The 20,595-nt window shown below is 42.6% G+C and overlaps 1 long non-coding RNA gene across 1 annotated transcript; it reads right to left on the bottom strand.

Annotated features, from left to right (window-relative positions):
- Positions 1–4,206: 4,206 nt before the first annotated feature.
- On the bottom strand, positions 4,207–6,122 carry LOC126354927 (uncharacterized). Its single transcript, XR_007565399.1, has 2 exons — positions 5,966–6,122; positions 4,207–4,487 (listed from the first exon to the last, which is right to left on the bottom strand). It is a non-coding gene; the product is annotated as an uncharacterized LOC126354927 (long non-coding RNA).
- Between the last annotated feature and the right edge of the window lie 14,473 nt (positions 6,123–20,595).

Below are 20,595 nucleotides of genomic sequence, written 5' to 3'. Positions count from 1 at the left end.
AGATGGCTAACGTGAACGTCTGAACGATTGTATCAAGCACCACTCAATACTACACTCACGTTTTATCTGGACATGAATAAGCATCTAATCCAAGACCACCTAACCAAAGCTTCATTGTGGAGTTAGACATATCGAGTAGTTCATTTGTGCCGGTTGTTGTGCCACGGCGGTTCTAGGGGCTTCAGTCTAAAACCGCGTGACCGCTACAGTCGCAGGTTCGAATCCTGCCTCGGGCATGGATGTGTGTGATGTCCTTAGATTAGTTAGGTTTAAGTAGTTCTAAGTTCTAAGGGACTGATGACCTCAGATGACAAGACCCATAGCGCTCAGAGCCATTTTCACATTTCTTCATGATAGTTGCTGTCAATCGGTATACAATAGGAAGTAAACCTTGCTGTTGTTCACACGAGAACAAAACGAATTTTTACACTACAACAACCAGAGTTTACGTTATATAAAAATCTCAAATACTCCATTACAGGGAATAACAGCTAATCTCTGTAGCAGGAAACCTGCTCGAATCGAGGTACCGAAATCTGTGTCGTACAACTACAGTAATCAACTTGTTCTCCTTAATACTTAATTAAATAAGAAAGGGAGGAACTGCGTAGGACGGCGCAACGCATCAAAGTCGACAGCCTTACTACAGTGCAATATATGAAACGCATTGAATACCGCTTCTGATTTTCACTGTAATCTAGAGATTAATGTTTGTAACACCCCAAGTAACCCGATAACCCAAATAAGAATGTCATGATAATTTAAAGTAGAGAACAGTGTTATTCTGACAGGTACGACGAGATAATGAACTTAAATTATTGGAGATATTATAGTTGGATTCAACCTTCATCAAAGTGAACAGTTACCAAAAAAATGAACATAGTATCGAAGACTGCAATACCTGATTAGCCTGGAGCAGGAAACATTAATACGACCACACGAAGATAACACGAATATGCCGATTGTAGAAGTTGTCGCAATTGTCACGATCACCGAACTGAAAAGAATCGTAATTGATCTGATCCTTAGGTGTGCGTGTGGTGTGATGATTATAAACTAACTGCTAAGAAGGAAGAATAAAATTGTTCGTCAGTAATGGAAGTCACATGTGTTGGCTCCATCATTAATTGAACTGTGTGAAAGTTGATGATCAAAATTAATTAACTGTAAACTTTTTGATTTGACTTGATGAACATTGAGCATTGAAAGTAGTGTTTTTCCAAGATAATATCACGACGCACGAAAGCAAAATAGCGTTATAGATTATCTCTGGATTTGCGTCGTGCCGTAGTGAACAATTCTGCCTAGCAACGTAACAACAACTACTGATACTGAATTTTTCCTCGCTTCAGTGGTGTGAAACGACGCCGCTGATGAATGATTCACTCAATACTGCAGTAACTAACTAACCGGGCGTAGCAAATCGTCATAAAACCATGACAGACAATTAAAATCAGCAGTTCGCATCGCTGAGAAGAAAGTGCGGACTCGCAAACGGGCTATCATACATTACGCGAGGACCAATTTTCTTTAGAGATTTTCAGGTGCTGGTCCACGTTATCCGACGTGGACAACCATCACTGAGCGTCGCGTCTCCATTCCACCGACCGAGCTGCAGCAGCAGCGGCTCAACATCAACAGCGACAACAAAAAGGGGAGAGGGGACGTCACATGTTCCTGCTGTAGCACGTATAACAGTGTCGTCCTCACATTATGACACTTGCTACAGTAAAACAGAGACGCCTACATACAGTTTGTAAACCTACCCGTTGTTAGACAGACGCAAATCAGTTTTCGATGTAAAAGATATGTCAGTTCAGGAATGTTGCTGAAATAAACATCCAGTGAGATCTAATACTGTAGTGCGCTATGAAAGCTGTTTCATACGATAGCATCCTGGTGTAAAACGTTCTCAGTCGTCTTGAAGCGTCAAATTAAAAATTCGAGCTTTCATCGCTTGCTTCCATCATCCTCACGAGGATAGGTAGACGGGGATTTACTTCATCTTAAGGGATGCTTGCCAAAAATCGCTATCTGGTACTCTACAGAGATATTCGTTGTTAATCTTTAATTGATACAACCTGTGTGCAGTAGAATATAGTTTAAGTAGAGTTAGTCATTTAATCATTCATTTATCAGGTTCCTTGAGACCATGCTAGACAAACGAACCTAGTCGTGGAACGACTCAGTACATAGTTTACAGAATGATGACTAGAAAAATGCCATATCATCAGCTATGCGGGGAATTCATGTATATAATACGAGGATGTTATAAGGAAACCTTTCGACTTACATTTGAAACGGGATTTATCATTCATTTTTTTTTTAGTTCCGTTGAAAATCTACTGAAAATTAACCTGCTGAACACCTTCCTGTACACGGTTTGTGGTAGTCTTATCCAACTACACGTCGACTTCCGGTTTAGTGTTCACTGAATGAATGTTGCAGTTTCCTCTGAATGATCCAATACTGTCGACAGCAACTCCCGTGATATGACACATGAACAGGTATGGTACAGTTAGATACACAGATACATAGAAATAATAAGCAACAGTTTGGATGTAGAATATCATGCAGGAGGAAGATGAAGATGTTACGCAGTATGCTGTCCCATTCCAGTTACAGAATTTCACTTCAGTCATTACTGCAAAGTGAATGCATTACATCAAAAAAACAGAAAGTTCTCGGAACGAAATTGAAACTGTGCTGTTAGTTGTGCAACAACTTTCAGAGCAGAATATTGGTCTTCAACATGTTACACCTATCTTGTGTGCTTATGAAACTATAAGCGATCCACTAGAATTGTGAAAAATGTGTAATAATCAATTCCTGACAACTGCAAGATAAATCAAAATATTACTGCTGTATGTGAATGTAGAACTCTCGAAATTTGGTATTCCAAGAGTTTTGTCACGTGTACCTAAAATGAAAGATAAAGATGACTCAGTTATTAAAACATAAAGAATAAAGACTTCAGTGGATACAATGAACTGTCAAGTAGTATTCGGTAGATCAAAGTATCACATGCGAGCTTTGTACTGTCGACTATACAAAGGGACCATCAGGTGCGGTCGGTTTCCTGTCCGATTGATTCCTTAGTAAATCCTCTTTATAAAAAGTGTCAAAGAGATAGTGTTTTCGAAAGAACGTGACAAAGTCCTTCAAGGCAGTAGATGAACGTCTTAGTACATATAACTTTTTGCTAGTCTCGCTATTTGGTTCAAGAAAGGAGTATCCATAGAATTTTGATTTTATTCTTTTGTGTGTGAGGTCCTGACAGGGCTACAGAATAGACTGAGAACCAAAGAGTATTCCCGACACATTTAACACACAGAGAAAATATTTCAGCATCAATGATATGCCATTAAATATTAGAGGTGACTCAAAAATGTTTCTGTTCGGAGATGACTCAAGTGTTGTTGTTAAAGATGTGGAAAATGATTGAAATGATGTGGCTAGTAGGTTAGTCGGTAACGTAAGATGGATCAACGCTTAACTGCAACAAACGCTATGCATGTAGTTTCTTAAATTGATATCTTGTAAAAGTGTTGTCCCAAAATGGACAAACCGTAAGTGAGGTCGGTTGTTTTAACTTTTTCGACAGAGGGAATATGAAAAGGATTCTCGCAAGTGCCACGTTCAAGATCTTGTGCAAAAACTGAATGCTGCCATCTTCAGCACAGGATTAATCTCCACTGTATGTGAAACTGAAACGGGAATACTTATTTACTTTGCTCTATTTCAGTCAGTAATCTCCTATTTCAAAATATTCTGAGACAGATTTGTGCACTGACAAGGAATATTCTTAGCTGAGAAAAGAGTAGTAAGATCTACAGTGTCAGTTCATGAACTTTGTGTAGGTCTTTGCTCAGGTTTTTCGGAACTGTAACTGTACCATACCTATTCATGTGTCACATCATGGAATTTTTTGTCGACAGTATTGGATCATTCAGACGAATACAAAATTGTTAAGGCTTTCGTGGCCACTTGTTGACAAACTGCCTATTGGCTTTTGTCTCCGGTTCTTCGTCCGACGTTCATGTAATGATTTTTCTGACGTTTCGCCAGCACAAGTGGCTGGCATTGTCACAGCTTCACCCTCCATTGCCGGTGGTGAACTCCACCGGCAATGGAGGGTGAAGCTTTTTTCTTTTTATTTTTTAGAAGGTTAACCTTATAAGATAAGAAACGAAATTGACACAACTCTTTGTTTTGTGATATAGTTGTATTTAGAGAAAAGAGAGAAACAGAAGAATCAGTACAGGAGACATCATGTCAGAATTGATGTCTTCTTAGCGGTAGTAGTAGGGGTAGCCGACGGCAGCGTAAGGGTAGGCGGAGTAGGCGCTGACGGCGGGGTAGCCGAAGGCGCTGTAGGCGTAGGGGGCGGCGTAGGCGTAGTAGGCCTCGGCGCCCTTCAGGGTCTCCTTGGCCTTCTCCTGGGCCAACACGGCCGCCACCAGCAGCACTACGAGGAAAGAGCAGACCTGTGGACAGCAGAAACACAGGTATATGTAACACACAGTGTTTTAGTGAAAGAAAATCCATCATGATATACCCTGGTAAAGAAAATTTTAAAGAGAAAAGTATAAACTAAACTAAGCCTTCGTCTGAACAAGCCTTGGAACTCGTGAACTCATAAAGTCTATGTTTACGTCGTTTTCTGAAATGGATAAGTAAATGTTCTTACACAATGACAGCTAACTGTGACACTTCAGTCCATGTTAATATGACGTTATGAATTGGCTGTATTTGGCCGTAATCTCGTGAAAGTATCGGATAAATGTAGTAACTAATAATATTTTCTAAATCTTTAACATAGGTCATTGACAGTAGCGATACCTTTTCAATTCCAAAGGGAACACCCTTCCTGAGGTGTAGGGCTGGCAGGTACCGCAATGTTCTGCATTTAGCCAGTAAAATTTAAAGGCATTAACGACTTCTCTGATATGGATAGACATTCTACTGTATGTCTTCTAGATAGGCTGGTCGCATACTGAGGAAAATTACTACGAACCAGTGCAAGAAACGTTACCCAGATGTCAGACACCCACTTCGGTAGCAAACATTGTGTGTCGACAGAGTATGAATCAAAACACCCATTTCGGTCGTAGACTGTGCTGTCGTCCAGCAGAACATCCTTAAGCAGCAATTAAAAGTTACACCAGAACTACTGATCGTAGGATAAGTGTCTGTATTAGGGAATGGTTTGAAGATCTCGCGTGGACGATTTGGTAACGCGCCAGGTTAGCGTACCAAAGATTTAGCGTTCAAAGTCCCTTGAAGACGATTTTTTTTTAACTGTGATCTGTCAGCCGGAACACCACACCTATCTATACAAATGTACTCTGTAGGTTTGCTACTTTCAGCTAAGAAAGCGAAAGCAGACTGCCAAAAGAACATTGCTACAAACTCCGAAAAGACCTTTCACATATCAGGAAAATGTTCCTCCATGTAACGGTTTCACGTGTAAACAATTGAAAAAATTGTCATCGGTGTTTTTTTTATGTAATTTTGCTCGTTATTGTTTGTTACTTTTGTTCGTGGAAGACGTCCCATGACATACGCTGAAGCTCACTGTTGGTCCAGTCATTCAGATTTTTAATTACAGAGGGCAGCTAACCCTCTGACGGAACAAACTGAGCTAACGTGCCGGCGGATTTAAACGGCGGATCTCTGTTACGATGATCTGGCGCTCTACCAACGAGATCTTCAAATCATTCCCCCATACATACGCTTTTCCTATGCGCCGTAGTTCTGATGTTACTTTTAATTACCTTTACACATTTTCTACTTGACGACAGCCCACAGCATGAACTTATTCGGTGTTTTTGTTGATGCTCTATCGACATACAACATTTGGTAAGGACCTGAGTGTCTGATATCTGGAGGTTTGAGTGTTAGATATCTACCAATGCTCACCACCTCTTACACTGTGCTACGAGCTACTGTGGCCGGTACTTACAAAAGCCTTCATGGTGTTTTGAGATGTGTGTGTGCTGCGCGGACTGCAGAGACTACTGTGCGAAGCTCCGGCGGCCGCTCTTATACGGACGGCGCGGCCTTGGCTGCCGGCTGGACTCCTGCCGCTGCCCGCTGGACACGTCGGTTTGGGCGACGCCTTGTTCCGTCGTCGGGGATTCCGGATAAGCTGTCATCTCTTGGTTTTGTGCGCGTGCCAACGGCCACGCTGCATTACGGAATCTGGGCATAAGTATTTTCTTCACTAACGCGTTCTTACACTTCAAGTGCATTGTCAGCCATGCACTGAGAACATCTCTTCACCAGAATGAGATTTTCACTCTGCAGCGGAGTGTGCGATGATATGAAACTTACTGGCAGATTAAAACAGTGTGCCGGACCGAGACACGAACTCGGAACCTTTCCCTTTCGCGGGCAAGTGCTCTACCAACTTTTTTTTAAAATTTTGGACTTTGTTGTTTTTTTACATAATGGAGTAACAATAATAAACATAAACCGCTGCTTGCATTTTTTTATATAAGACGATGACCTTTATAAAAGAAAACATTTCAAGGAAACGTAAATAAGTGGAGTCTGTTTTTTTTCAGTTTTGTGTAACGATAACAAACATAAACTGCTTCTAGCATTTTCTTTAAATATATAAGACGATGACTTTTATAAAATAAAATTTTTCTGGGAAACGTAAATAAATGGACTTCTTTTTTTTATATAATAGTGAAAAAAAATCCTGCTTCTGTCTGCACGAAACAATAACGGTCTACGTTCCTCTTTTGGGCGCGTATCTCGCTAATCCCGTTATACCTCGCGTTGGTGCCGGGTACGTCTTCACGTGTGGTTGTGTATCCTCTCCACTGTCCAGGTCTTTTCTTGTTCTGATACTTATACATTACATTCTCCTGCCCGGGACACCCCAAACTGGGTAGGGGATCAAGCATTTGACGATAGTTCAAATGATTTTAAGTTGGTATGGACTTAATCAAGAGTGCCGTGTGCGCTGTGTCAGTATTTGATAGCAGAATTCGTGAGTCGTTAAAACACGATGATACTAAAGCTTTGAGTTTAGTAATTTTGTCCGAAGTGGTTCGTGTTGTGTTTCCTGTTATACTAGTTAGTGCACACTCCAGTGGATTTTGGTGTTGCAAATGGTTAGGGGAGATTCATGAAGGCACGCTCTAAGGTACTTGAGTGTCAGCCATGAGTGTACTTTTTTATAATATAGAGGCGTACTACGAGGTAATAATGTCGTTGTGTATGTGAATTACTTTCGCATTGAGCTCTGCTCTCGAAGTTTTTCTTCACAGCGAATCAAGCACAGGAAAACTCGCATCGGAGGTGAGCTATAATAGAAAGCGTATTTTGCCGATATGTATTGTTAGCGACGTAACCATTGAGACTACATTGCCGAATTTGAACCATTTCAGAGCGGGATTTCCGTGTGCTACCATTGGTTCTGGATTTGCTAGTTGGTACGCGAGAAGCCAGCATTTGAATAGACTCATATTTTGAAAATCTGAAATTTAATTTGAGATTTTGAGGCTTTATTTTGACGATTTTTTTGTATTTTTCAGCTCGTTTAGTGTGGGGCTGCTAGTTTTATAAAGTCACAATCGTGGACTGGTCATTGTAAAGCTCTTACAATTAAAAGAAAAGAAAATAATCTTTCATTAGTTTAAAATAAATGTTACTCCCCGAGTTGCCATTTAACCATAACTAAGAAAGGAAAAATCTGTCAGTAATTTATTATAAGAAGGTAAGAATTTGAAAGGAATGCAAAAGTTACAGTTCTGTCAGTAGCAAGTAGCATGAGCACGCTGAAGTAAGCGATTAAATCTGCACAGTTGAATTGAGAATAGTTGAACGAAACAGGGTCATCCCCAACTAACAATGGGACTGACATTCACAAAAGAAAAGTATGTTTACTTTCATATACTTAGTCATTATTATTATTATTATTATTATTACTATTATTATTATTATTATTATTATTCTTGATTGTTATAATTATTTCTTGTTGTTATAATTATCATTGTACTACTGTTATAATCTCTATGTTTTTCTTTAACATCAATACTGCATAATACGTTATATGTCCTTAATGTTATGTAGAAACTGTAACTCGTTCAATCTGAGTATGCCTGGTTAGGTGTAAGAGAGGGCCTCAAGGCCCTAATCTTGCCAGGTCAAATAAATGCATAAATAAATAAAATAAAAGTCTACAGCCTTCTGGCTTAAAACATCAAAGTAATTTCATAAGACGTTGCCACTGAAATATTACGGTTAATTAAACACTGGAGTCGGTGAGAGTATTTCTAAACAGTTTATCAAAAGAATGAACTGATATATACACTGAAGCTCCAAAGAAACTGGTACAGGCGTGCGTATTCAAATACAGAGATATGTAAACAGACCGGATATAAGACAACATGTGTCTGGCGCAATTGTTTGATCGGTTACTGCTGCTGCTACGGCAGGTTATCAAGATTTGAGTGAGTTTGAACGTGGTGTTATAGTCGGAGCACGAGCATTGGGACACAGCATCTCCGAGGTAGCGACGAAGTGGGTTTTATCACATACGACCATTTCACAAGTGTACCGTGAATACTAGGAATCTGATAAAACATCAAATCTCCGACATCTCTGCTGCCGGAAAAAGATCCTGCAAGAACGGGATTAATGACCACTGAAGGGAGTCGTTCAAGTGCAACCATTCCCCAGATTGCTGCTGATTTCAATTCTGGGCCATCAACAAGAGTCAGCGTGTGAACCATTCAACGAAACATCATCGATATGGGCTTTCGGAGCCGAAGGCACACTCGTGTAACCTTAATGACTGCACGACACAAAGTTTTACGCCTCGCCTGGGCCCGTCAACACCGACATTGGACTGTTGATGAGTGGAAACATGTTGCCTGTTCTGATGAGTCTCTCTTCAAATTGCATCAAGCGGATGGATGTGTACTGATACGGAGACAACCTCATGAATTCACAAATCCTGCATGTCAGCAGGGAACTGTTCATGCTGGTGGAGGGTCTGTAATGGTGTGGGACGTTTACAGTTGGAGTGATCTGGGACTCCTGATACGTCTAGATACGACTCTGACAGGTAACACATACGTGAGAATCCTGTTTGATCATCTGCATCCATTCATGTCCACGTGCATTCCGATTGCGTTGGACTATTCCAGCAGGACAATGCGACACCCTATACGCCCAGAGCTGCTACAGAGTGGCTTCGAGAACATTCTTCTGGGTTTAACCACTTCCGCTGGCCACCGAACTCCCCAGACATGAACATTATTGAGCATATCTCAGATGCCTTGCAACTTGCTGCTCAGAAGAGATCTCCACCCCTCGTACTCTTCCGGATTTATCAAAAACCCTGCGGGATTCGTGGTGTCAGTTCCCTCCAGCACTACTTCAAACATTGCTCGAGTCCATGCCACCTTGTGTTGCGGCACTCCTGCGTGCTTGCGGGGCCCGTACACGATATTAGGCAGGTGTACCGGCTTTTTAGATCTTTAGTGTATCTAAAGACATTACTAAGCATTTATTGGTAGCGGAACAAGTAACCAGAGGTGTCGCCTAAGGAAGTTTATGTACTTTGTCTTAGTAACAATTTGTTTCTCTGGAATTGGACTTCGAAATATATTACGAAAATAATTTGAATCTGAAACTTTTCAACACTTTAGTGATTTCTAAATGATTGATGGTATGTAAACGTTAAAGTTCAAACTATCATGATACTGAGGTCGTATTTTGATGCAAAAAAAATGTGTTTCAGTTATTTAGTTGAATATTGCTACATGCTAACTCACGTATCCATACTATACATACGTATTGAGTGAATAGATACACAGGAGTCTGAATAATCTAAATGATACAACTTAATATCAATTGTTGCTGTTGTAGTCTTCAGTCCTGAGGCTAGTTTGATGCAGTTCTCCATGTACTCTATCCTGTGCAAACTTCTTCATCTCCCAGTACGTACTGCAACCTACAGCCTTCTGTATCTGCTTAGTCTATTCATCTCTTGGTCTCCCTCTACGATTTTTACCATCCAATCTGCCCTCCAATACTAAATCAGTGATCCGTTGATGCCTCAGAACATGTACAACCAACCGCTCCCTTCTCCTAGTCAATTTGTGTGACAAGTTTCTCTTCTCCCCAAAGTTAATTACAGCTGAAGAATAATTTATTTGTGAATAAGGGTTTCCTATAGTACTGGGAGATTGACTTGCCATTTCGAGCAAGCATAAGGTTACATATTAGTCACATCCCTGCTCGTACAGCGTTTCTAGGAATCTCCGTTCCTCTGAGAGGTTGGATAGAATTCTATGGCACTTCTTCACGATTAATTATCAGTTTTATTTTATTTATAACGTTTCCTCGGTTTTTTCGTGCACTGTGACTGGATGTTGCTGCTGGAACGCTTTAACAGACTAGTTACATGGACGTTCGTAGACTGCAATTCCGGCGCAGTGCAAGTTCACCCACACAGCTGTACTAGATCTCGGTGTGCAACACCAAGTGCTTGCCCATAGTAACAGCAATCAATATACAAGAACGCATTATCAGCGGTCAAAGATTACTCAAAAATGCTTTACTCGGATAACTGAATGGTAGCTGTAATAATTAATACATATTCCACGATGAAGATAATCGATAAATTTATGACAAAAATTTTTTTTAGGAATTTGTTGTAAGGTATTATAGGACCAAACTGCTGAGGTCATCGGTCCCTAAGCTTACACACTATTTAATCTGACTTAAACTACCTTACGCTAAGGACAACACACACACACACACACACGCACGCCCGAGGGAAGACTCCAACCTCCGACGGGGGGAGCCGTTCGAACCGTGACAAGGCGCCCTTAGACCGCTCAGCTACCCCTCGTGGCAAATTTACAACTGTCAAAAAGAATGACAAATATAGAGCCACGAAAGGGTATAGGAGCCTAACAGTATCAATCTCTCTGATGGACTAGGTTTTCCTGGATTATGTTCATATGGTCTGAAATGCGATTTCGCTGTAAATACATACACAGCCCTAGAGGACTGCGCTGAGTAGCCCCGTTAGTGTTAGTGATTCATTTGTCACGGTCATCTACGATTGGATGGTGCACAGGAGACCTTTCAGGAGACTGAGGGCAGTGACAGAGTGAGTTTAAAGGTGAACAGCGTTCGTAACATTCATTCTAGAGTATGATCACGCCCCACCGACGAGTACATACTCTTGGCGAACAGCTTCAGTCATTTGATCGGCGTCGCATTGAGGGCCTGCTCGAAGCTGGATGGACGTAACGACTGATTGCTCCTTGTGTTAGACACAGTGTACCGGTGGTGTGTCGCTGTTTTAAACAATGGTCTGTGGAATATTCTCACACCGGTAGACCACGTTCTCGATGTCCGCGTAGCATAGGCGCACGTAAGGATCGACGCATTGATGGTCGGACGAAAACAGGGCAAATGTGGCACCTGCTGTGTTTCCAGAGACGCCTGGTAACCGTCTGATTGCAGCAGGAATTAGATCACGTATGTCTCTGGCCAGACTACCAATGGCACCAGAAACCGACAACCACGGCTGCTCTGGTATTGTGAAAGATTTTGCTGGAGAGTGGAATGGCGCCTTGCTGTCTGCAGTGATGCGAATGGTGGACGTACACATACATGACGTAGACATGGTAAGCTGTCTATTACAGACAGCATTCAGCAATGACACACAGGTCCCACCCCAGACTGCATGGTGTGGAGACCATCAATAACAGTCACGTTTGGCCTTTCACTGAATTGCAACAAAAGATCGAACATGGATGGGCTCTGCATTGGTACCACTGTTTGGCCACCATATACTGTTGCAAGTAGGTTTCATTTGGTCTCAATCTTTTGTCGTACACTTCTACAATCATGAACTACATGTCACTTCACTTAAGCAAAGTGACCTTGCATTTACATTTTTTTCCGGCAGTATAGATCTTATCTTTCGTTTCGCTTATCTTAGTTGCCTTTGTTTCATCTTCACTCCCTTCAACCACAGTGCACTCTATGGTGTGTCATCTGCCATCTGGTTGTACAGGCAACTAGAAACCTCGTTTTTTTCGCCCGGCCTCTTCTCCCCGACCAGCTGGCCGTCCCATCAAGCACTCGCCAATTTCTCTCCCGCCGTGAGGTCAGTTCAGAGGCAACACAACCTCCAACAGGGCTATGGCTAGTAAGGCACCAGTTGGAGGACAGCTGTACATTATGTGCTGTTGTTGTTGTGTTCTTCAGTCAGAAGACTGCTTTGATGCAACTTTCCTTGTTAGTCTATACAAACCTCTTCCTCTCTGCATAACCACATCCATCTGAACATGCCTACTGTATTCAGCTCTTTGTCTCCCTCTACAATCTTTAGCCCCCACACTTCCCTCCAATACTAACATGACGATCCCTCGATGTCTCAGTACGCTTTTTATCAAGCGATGTATTCTTTTAGTCAAGTTGTGCCACAAATGCTTTTGTTCACTTCTCATTACGTACCTGATCTACCAAATTCATCTCCAGCGTTCTTCTGAGACATCATATTTCAAAAGCTTCTATTCAATTCTCGTCCGAAATGCTTAGCGTCCACCTTTCATTTCTGTACAAGCCTACACTACAGACAAATACTTTCAGAAAGCGCTTCCTAACACATTCATTTATATTGGAACTTAATAATTTCCTCTTTTTCAGAAATTCTTTCCCTGCTGTAACCAGTCTTCATTTCATAGCAAAATTCATCAGCTGGCTTTAGTGTCTCATTTCCTAGTGTAATTCCCTCGCCATCTCCTGATTAAATGCGACTAAATTCCATTGCTCTTGATTTGATTTTGTGGATCCTCATCTTACATCCTTTAGTTCTTCTGAAATTCCAAATTCTTTGTTGTCTCTGACAGAATTACAATATCGACGGCAAACCTCAAAGTTTTCATTTCTTCTCCTTTGATTCCTTCTCCAAATTTTTCTTTGGTTTCTTTTGTTTATTGCTCAATATACAGAGTGAACAACACCGGGGATATGTTATAACCCTGTTCACTCTCTTCTCAACTGCTGCTCCCGTTCCATGCCCTTCGATTCTTGTAACTGCCGTCTGTTTCTGTACAAGTTGTATATAACCTTTCGCTCCCTGTATTTTGCCCCTGCCACCTTCAGTCTTTCAAAGAGTACATTCCAATGGGCATTGTGAAAGCTTTCTCCAAATCTACACTCCTGGAAATGGAAAAAAGAACACATTGACACCGGTGTGTCAGACCCACCATACTTGCTCCGGACACTGCGAGAGGGCTGTACAAGCAATGATCACACGCACGGCACAGCGGACACACCAGGAACCGCGGTGTTGGCCGTCGAAAGGCGCTAGCTGCGCAGCATTTGTGCACCGCCGCCGTCAGTGTCAGCCAGTTCGCCGTGGCATACGGAGCTCCATCGCAGTCTTTAACACTGGTAGCATGCCGCGACAGCGTGGACGTGAACCGTATGTGCAGTTGACGGACTTTGAGCGGGGGCGTATAGTGGGCATGCGGGAGGCCGGGTGGACGTACCGCCGAATTGCTCAACACGTGGGGCGTGAGGTCTCCACAGTACATCGATGTTGTCGCCAGTGGTCGGCGGAAGGTGCACGTGCCCGTCGACCTGGGACCGGACCACAGCGACGCACAGATGCGCCCCAAGACCGTAGGATCCTATGCAGTGCCGTGGGGGACCGCACCGCCACTTCCCAGCAAATTAGGGACACTGTTGCTCCTGGGGTATCGGCGAGGACCATTCGCAACCGTCTCCATGAAGCTGGGCTACGGTCCCGCACACTGTTAGGCCGTCTTCCGCTCACGCCCCAACATCGTGCAGCCCGCCTCCAGTGGTGTCGCGACAGGCGTGAATGGAGGGACGAATGGAGACGTGTCGTCTTCAGCGAGGAGAGTCGCTTCTGCCTTGGTGCCAATGATGGTCGTATGCTTGTTTGGCGCCGTGCAGGTGAGCGCCACAATCAGGACTGCATACGACCGAGGCACACAGGGCCAACACCCGGCATCATGGTGTGGGGAGCGATCTCCTACACTGGCCGTACACCTCTGGTGATCGTCGAGGGGACACTGAATAGTGCACGGTACATCCCAACCCTCATCGAACCCATCGTTCTACCATTCATAGACCGGCAAGGGAACTTGCTGTTCCAACAGGACAATGCACGTCCGCATGTATCCCGTGCCACCCAACGTGCTCTAGAAGGTGTAAGTCAACTACCCTGGCCAGCAAGATCTCCGGATCTGTCCCCCATTGAGCATGTTTGGGACTGGATGAAGCGTCGTCTCACGCGATCTGCACGTCCAGCACGAACGCTGGTCCAACTGAGGCGCCAGGTGGAAATGGCATGACAAGCCGTTCCACAGGACTACATCCAGCATCTCTACGATCGTCTCCATGGGAGAGTAGCAGCCTGCATTGCTGCGAAAGGTGGATATACACTGTACTAGTGTCGACATTGTGCATGCTCTGTTGCCTGTGTCTATGTGCCTGTGGTTCTGTCAGTGTGACCATGTGATGTATCTGACCCCAGGAATGTGTCAATAAAGTTTCCCCTTCCTGGGACAATAAATTCAAGGTGTTCTTATTTCAATTTCCAGGAGTGTATGAAAGCTATAGACGTAGGTTTGCCTTTCCTTAACCTATGTTCTAAGATAAGTCGTAGGGTCAGTACTGCCTTGCAAGTTCCTACATTTCTCTGGAACCCAAATTGATCTTCCCAGAGGTCGGCTTCCACTAGTTTTTCCCTCTTCTGTAAAAAATTCGAGTTTTTTTGCCAACGTGACTTGTTAAACTGATAGTTCTGTAACGTTCACGCCTTCCAGCACCTGCTTTATTTGCAATTGGAATTTCTTTATGAAGTCTAAGGGTATTTCCCCTGCCGCAAACATCTTGCATACCACATGGTACTCTGCCATGGCTGTCTCTCCCAAGAGCATGAATAGTCAATTCCAGGGGCCTTGTTTCAAATTAGGCCTTGCAATGCATTCTCAAATTATTCTCACAGTATCGTATCTCCCATCTCATCTTCCTTTGCTTTTCTCTACCCTTTCTATAATATTACGTCCAAGTTCATTTTCTCTGTATACCCCCCTTTATATATTTCTTCCAGCTTTCCCTTATATGCTTACTACTCGTTTTCCATTTCAGCTCTTGATATTCGTACGGTTGCTTCTGCTTTCTTCTTAATCTTCCTGTAGACAGTAGCTATATTTCCCATAGCTGTAAGTGCTTCTGTATCCATTCATTTGTCCTCTACTGACATCAGCTTAACCATTTTTGCACTTCATGTCAATCTCATTTTTCGATGTCTATATTCACTTACGCCAACTTCATTTACTGCATTTTTATATTTCCTCCTCTCATCACTTAAATTCTTTTGTATTCTTATTTTGTACACGCGTTTCGACACGGAGAGAACTTAGTGAATAAAACACATATAATAAATGAACATAGCACTTTATTTAATGCTGAAAGAATACTCATCTTTTGTTGCTCTCGAATCTACTGTGAATTTAGATGACAAGCGTGGGATTATATAACTCTTATTTCACCATAAATATACAAGAAGCAGCTGCAGACATCGTCGTATTGAAAATTTGTCGTATTTGAACACTGAATGTTCTATGCACCACTATTGTTTAACACTTGTCAGCACGATTACAGCTCTGTACTCAGTACACACTAGGTCGACATGAACGCGGCAGAATGAGGACTCACGGTACCAGACACAAGCAACTACAGGCGGGGTGGAACCAGAAGTCAGCTTTCCTCCTGCGACGTATATCAAAGTAGGCAGCGCGGCGGTGGCGCGTAGCTGTGCTGGGAGAACCGGCTGGAGCCTCACTGGATTGGCGCCGCCGGTGACGCTATTTTCGGTAGTCGACTGCTAGAGCGAAGTTGTCGATAGTCGACGACACTGGAAATGCAACATCTCCCTTGAGATACAAGTATTTCTACTAGGCCTTGCTTTTTACCGATTTCTTCCTCTGCAACTTTAGCTGTCTTATCTCCCAACTCGACCCATTCACCTTCTACTGTATTCCTTTCCCCATTTTCAGTCCAACGTTGCTTAATGCTCCCTTGAAACCCCCAACAGCTTCAATTTTCCACATTTTTGCAATCTTTTCACTTTTAATCTGCAGTTCATTACCAATAAATAATGGTCGGAGTCCATGTCTGCCCCTGGAAATTTTCTGGTTTCTAAATCTTTGTCTTAGCATAGCCTGCTACAAGAGGTGGAGTTCGTGTGCCTAATATGGATCGTCCTTACCGGTATTCACTGTAAGACAAAAAAATGCACACCATGAAGGAGTTGTACAAATTGACATTCACCCGGGTATCGGCGGAAAATGCAAAATTGTGAACTGTGGCGGCTGATGGAGGATTGTGTGACGCTGCAGCCCAATTCCACCGTGCAGCTGGCAAGAATAGCAGACAGGGGATATATCGACACCAGAGCAAAAATCTGCGAATTTCATTTCGTGCACTCAGTTGGGCAATACCTAAGCCTCACAGACAAGCAGGTGAACAACATATGCAGATGTCAGCATTTGAGAGAAGATGTGTAGTTGAGCGCAAAGAAGCTGGTTGGTGTAATCGGTCGTTACCTCGATATTTCAATAGGAGCGATGCCACTGTTCGACAGTGTTCGCAGGAATGGTTGAACCACGACCGAACACAGTTTCAAGAAAGAAGCAGTCGACCTAGAGAGGTGACAGAACGTAACGACCGAGAAATCGCCAAAGAGGCGCTCAGAGCCCGAACTCATCATTATCACTGAACCGACGTGCACCTGGTGCTCCAGTGACCACAAGAATCATTAATTGGTGGCTCGCAGAAAATGGCTGACGTCACGGCGTCCCTTGCGTCGACTGTCATTGACCTTTGTACACCAACGAGCTCGTGTGCAATGGTGTCACTTACATATGGTCTGGCATCTTATTGACTGATCAGAATGTCTTCAGTGGTGAGTCCAGCTTCAACCTCAGTGCCGACGACCAGCGTTGACATGTCTGGAGACGTCCTGGACAGTGGTGGGATATAGACCTCACTCTCGTTCAGCATACGGCCCGACAACCGGGGTGATGGTCTGGGATCCCATTTAGTTTCACAGCATGACACTTTATCATTATCTTAGTTCATAGCGGTACTTCGACGATATTCTCCAACCCGTTCTGTAGCCCTTCGCGGTAAGCCATCCGTGCTTACATTTCACCGAGATAATGACCGCCAGCACCCGCAAGAATGTCTACTGCATGTATTCGCGCTTCAAAACCCTACTTTGGCCAGTAAGGTCGCCCCGATGTCTCCCCATTTGAGAACGTTTGTAGCATTATGGGCAGGGCCCTCCAACGAGCCAGGAAGTTTGACGATCTATCGCGCCAACTGGACAGTACTTTGCGTGATATCCCTCAGGAGGAAATTTAACGTCAGCCAATTTCAAGCCCAATAGCTGCTCCCAATAGCTGCTTGCATAAGGACCATAGGTGACCAATGCGTTATTGACTTGCTCAATTTGCGAAGTTCTTTCTCTTGAATAAATCATTCATTTTTTTCTGAAACTGTAGTCCTTTGTCTCCGATTTCCGTCCCATTCGGATAATTCCACATGGTGCGTCAGTTTATTTATTCATTTTTGTCTTAGAGTTATTTCTGTTTTGTAATTATCGTCACTCGCATCTTGATTTTCTTAGCGTTCTAATGCGCTGTAAAGACCACGTTTCTCTTTGCGTGATAGAAGATATCGAAACCGGTCATAGCTGTCAACGCTACGCGCCTGTAGCAACAAATAAATTTGTTTCGCAAAATGTATAAGATTTCCGGTTTACTGGCTGTGACAAACGGTGATAAATACTACAGAAGAAGAATGATGCACGGATTCAGTGTCTCGGCAAAGTGATTGTACCGACAGCCGGCACGCTCTAATAAGTGCGGTCTCGCCAAGAATCGATGACTCGTATACGATGGACAACTGCCGATAGTCGTCGACAGAGGCGGATAAATAATATAAACAGCAATTACGATGTTTAATGGCGAGGGCCATTGGCACCTCGTCCTGAAACCATTCCACAATAACAACGTTGCCCATAGCAGTTGTGATCTAATTCAGACAGGATTGCTGATGTCCTTCCTGTTTGGATACTTCTACAGTTTTTAGTGGTCGTGTAGCTACTCCTTTCCCAAGCTAGGTAAACAATCGGACTTATTAACGGCAGTGTGAGAAGGTTCGTACAACTACATAATTACGCTGACGACTCAGTACTTGCAACCAGGTGTAGCTCAATTAAACATTGAAAAGAAATCCTAATGGAGGACCTAAATGTAGTGGGAAACTACTTTAGAAAATGGAGAAAATGTCACCAAGAAGGTTTCCTGCTTCCACCTAAATAATGAACGCGCAAGATGAAAGCTGTACATACAGTTCGAAAATACTACTATCTATCTATATCCGAATCCCGCTCCAGCTACTGCCGGGTCTGGGTGCTGACGAGTCCTCTCCATTTGGCTCGGTCCTCCCACCACTTTTCTTCCTCCACTTGCTGCCAGGTCACACCTCTCCTTTCAACAGATATTCTCACTCCCCTTTTTCCACCGTGTTCTTGGGCGTCCTCTTGGTCTTTTCCCATCCATCTTTAGTTCTTCCATAATTTTGGGGAGTCTCTGCCCATGCATCCTCTTAACATGGCCATACCATCTTAATCTCTTTCTTTCAATTTCTGCTCTCATACTTTCTGGTTAGAGGTCCTTTCTAATCTCTACATTCCTTACTCTGTTCATTTTTGTTTTTCCCTTAACTGCTCTGAGAAATTTCATTTCCCCTGCTTGCAGTCTGCTCCAGTCCCTTTCTGTCATTGTTCATGTTTCTCCACCATAGGTGACAATAGGGATGTAATAATTCTTATACATAAGGAGTTTTGCTCTTTCTGACAGCTCATTATTCCAAATCAGATGTTTTATTGTTTGGTACAAATTGCCTCCCTTCTGTAACCTCCTATTAATTTCGTTAGTTATTCTTCCATCCCTAGATATTTCAGTCCCTAAATAAGTGAAACTTTCTACCACTTTGAGGGGTTCTCCATTCACGGTAATATTTCCATTGATTCCTGTCTCTCTTCCAAATACCATTACTTCACTCTTATCTTTATTTATTTTTAATCCATACCTTTTCATTATTTCCTTCCACGCATCAAGCTGTAACTGTACATCTACCTCTTTATCACACCATATTACCATATAATCTGCAAAAACTATCTTTTTGTCTTTTTCTTTTACTATATCTTTAACTGCCCTATTCATTCCCTCCATCACAACATTAAAAAGCGCAGGGGATAGAATACTTCCTTGCTTAAGTCCTTGTCTTATTTCGAAGTATTCAGAGTTCCCCAAAGGTGTTCTAATTCTACAATTGTGGCCTCTGTACATTGTCTTTATAACATTAATGTATCCATCTTCTGTATCTATCTTCTTCAGTTCTTCCCAGAGTCTTTCCCTGTCAACTGAGTCATATGCCTTTTCTATGTCTATAAAAACCATTATCACCCTTTTGTTATACTCCCAACTTTTTTCCATCAGTTGACGGATAGAAAATATCAGGTCGATCGTGCTCCTTCCTTTCCTAAACCCATGCTGTTCTTCACTCAGCTCCTTTTCTATCTTTTCACTTATTTGATTTAGTACAATTCTTTCAAAAATCTTGGCTGTATGACTCTTGAGGGTTATTCCTCTGTAGTTTTTACAAAGTCTTTTATTGCCTTTCTTGAAGATGGGAACAATGTCTCCTGTTCTCCAGTCGTCAGGTATTTTACTATTTCTCCACACGCTTGATAGTACTCTATACAGCCACTGCATTCGTACTGGACCTGCTGGTCTCATCAAGTCCACTGATACTTCATCAGGTCCTGGGGCTTTCCCCCCATTCATCTTCTTCACAGCTTTCTCCATTTCTTCCCGTGTAATTTGTCCTAATTTTGCTTTCCAACTTCTCCCAAGTTCTCCATTATTTGTTGTTTCCTCTTGTACCTGTTCCTCAGCGTTTAACAGCTTCTTAAAAAGTTCTTTCCAGAGATCTTTTATATTCCCTGGATCTTCAGTTATGGTACCGTCCTCTGTTTCCATTTTTACTGGTACTTTAGAAGCCTTCCTTTTTATTTTTCATCGTTTTATAGAACATTTTTTATTGCTCATCACATCTTCTTCAAGTTTTTTTGTAAACTCCTCCCATGCCTTTTTCTTTGCTGTTTCCACTATTTCTTTGCACTTCTTCTTTTCCTCTATATATCGTTTATGGTCTTCGTCATTTTTAGTTTTCCACCATTTTCTCCATGCTCCATTTTTTCTTCTAACTGCTTGGATTGTGGTATCATCCCACCAACTTGTCTGTCTTATTTTTTTCCTTTCCAGATGTTCTGCCACACACTTTTTGTGCTGCTTCGACTAAAGTGTCTTTGAATAAACTCCATTCTTTTCCTACATCGCAGAAAACTTCCTTTGGCAATTTTTGTGTTATTAATTCTCTGTACTTCTCAGCACATTCACTCTCCTTCAATTTCCAATCCCGTATCCTCATCACTTT

This window comes from Schistocerca gregaria, chromosome 3, assembly GCF_023897955.1.
Source record: "Schistocerca gregaria isolate iqSchGreg1 chromosome 3, iqSchGreg1.2, whole genome shotgun sequence".
Taxonomy (NCBI): Eukaryota; Metazoa; Arthropoda; class Insecta; order Orthoptera; family Acrididae; genus Schistocerca; species Schistocerca gregaria.
Note: the sequence above shows the minus strand (reverse complement) of the source record. Positions and strands in the feature narration are given on the sequence as shown.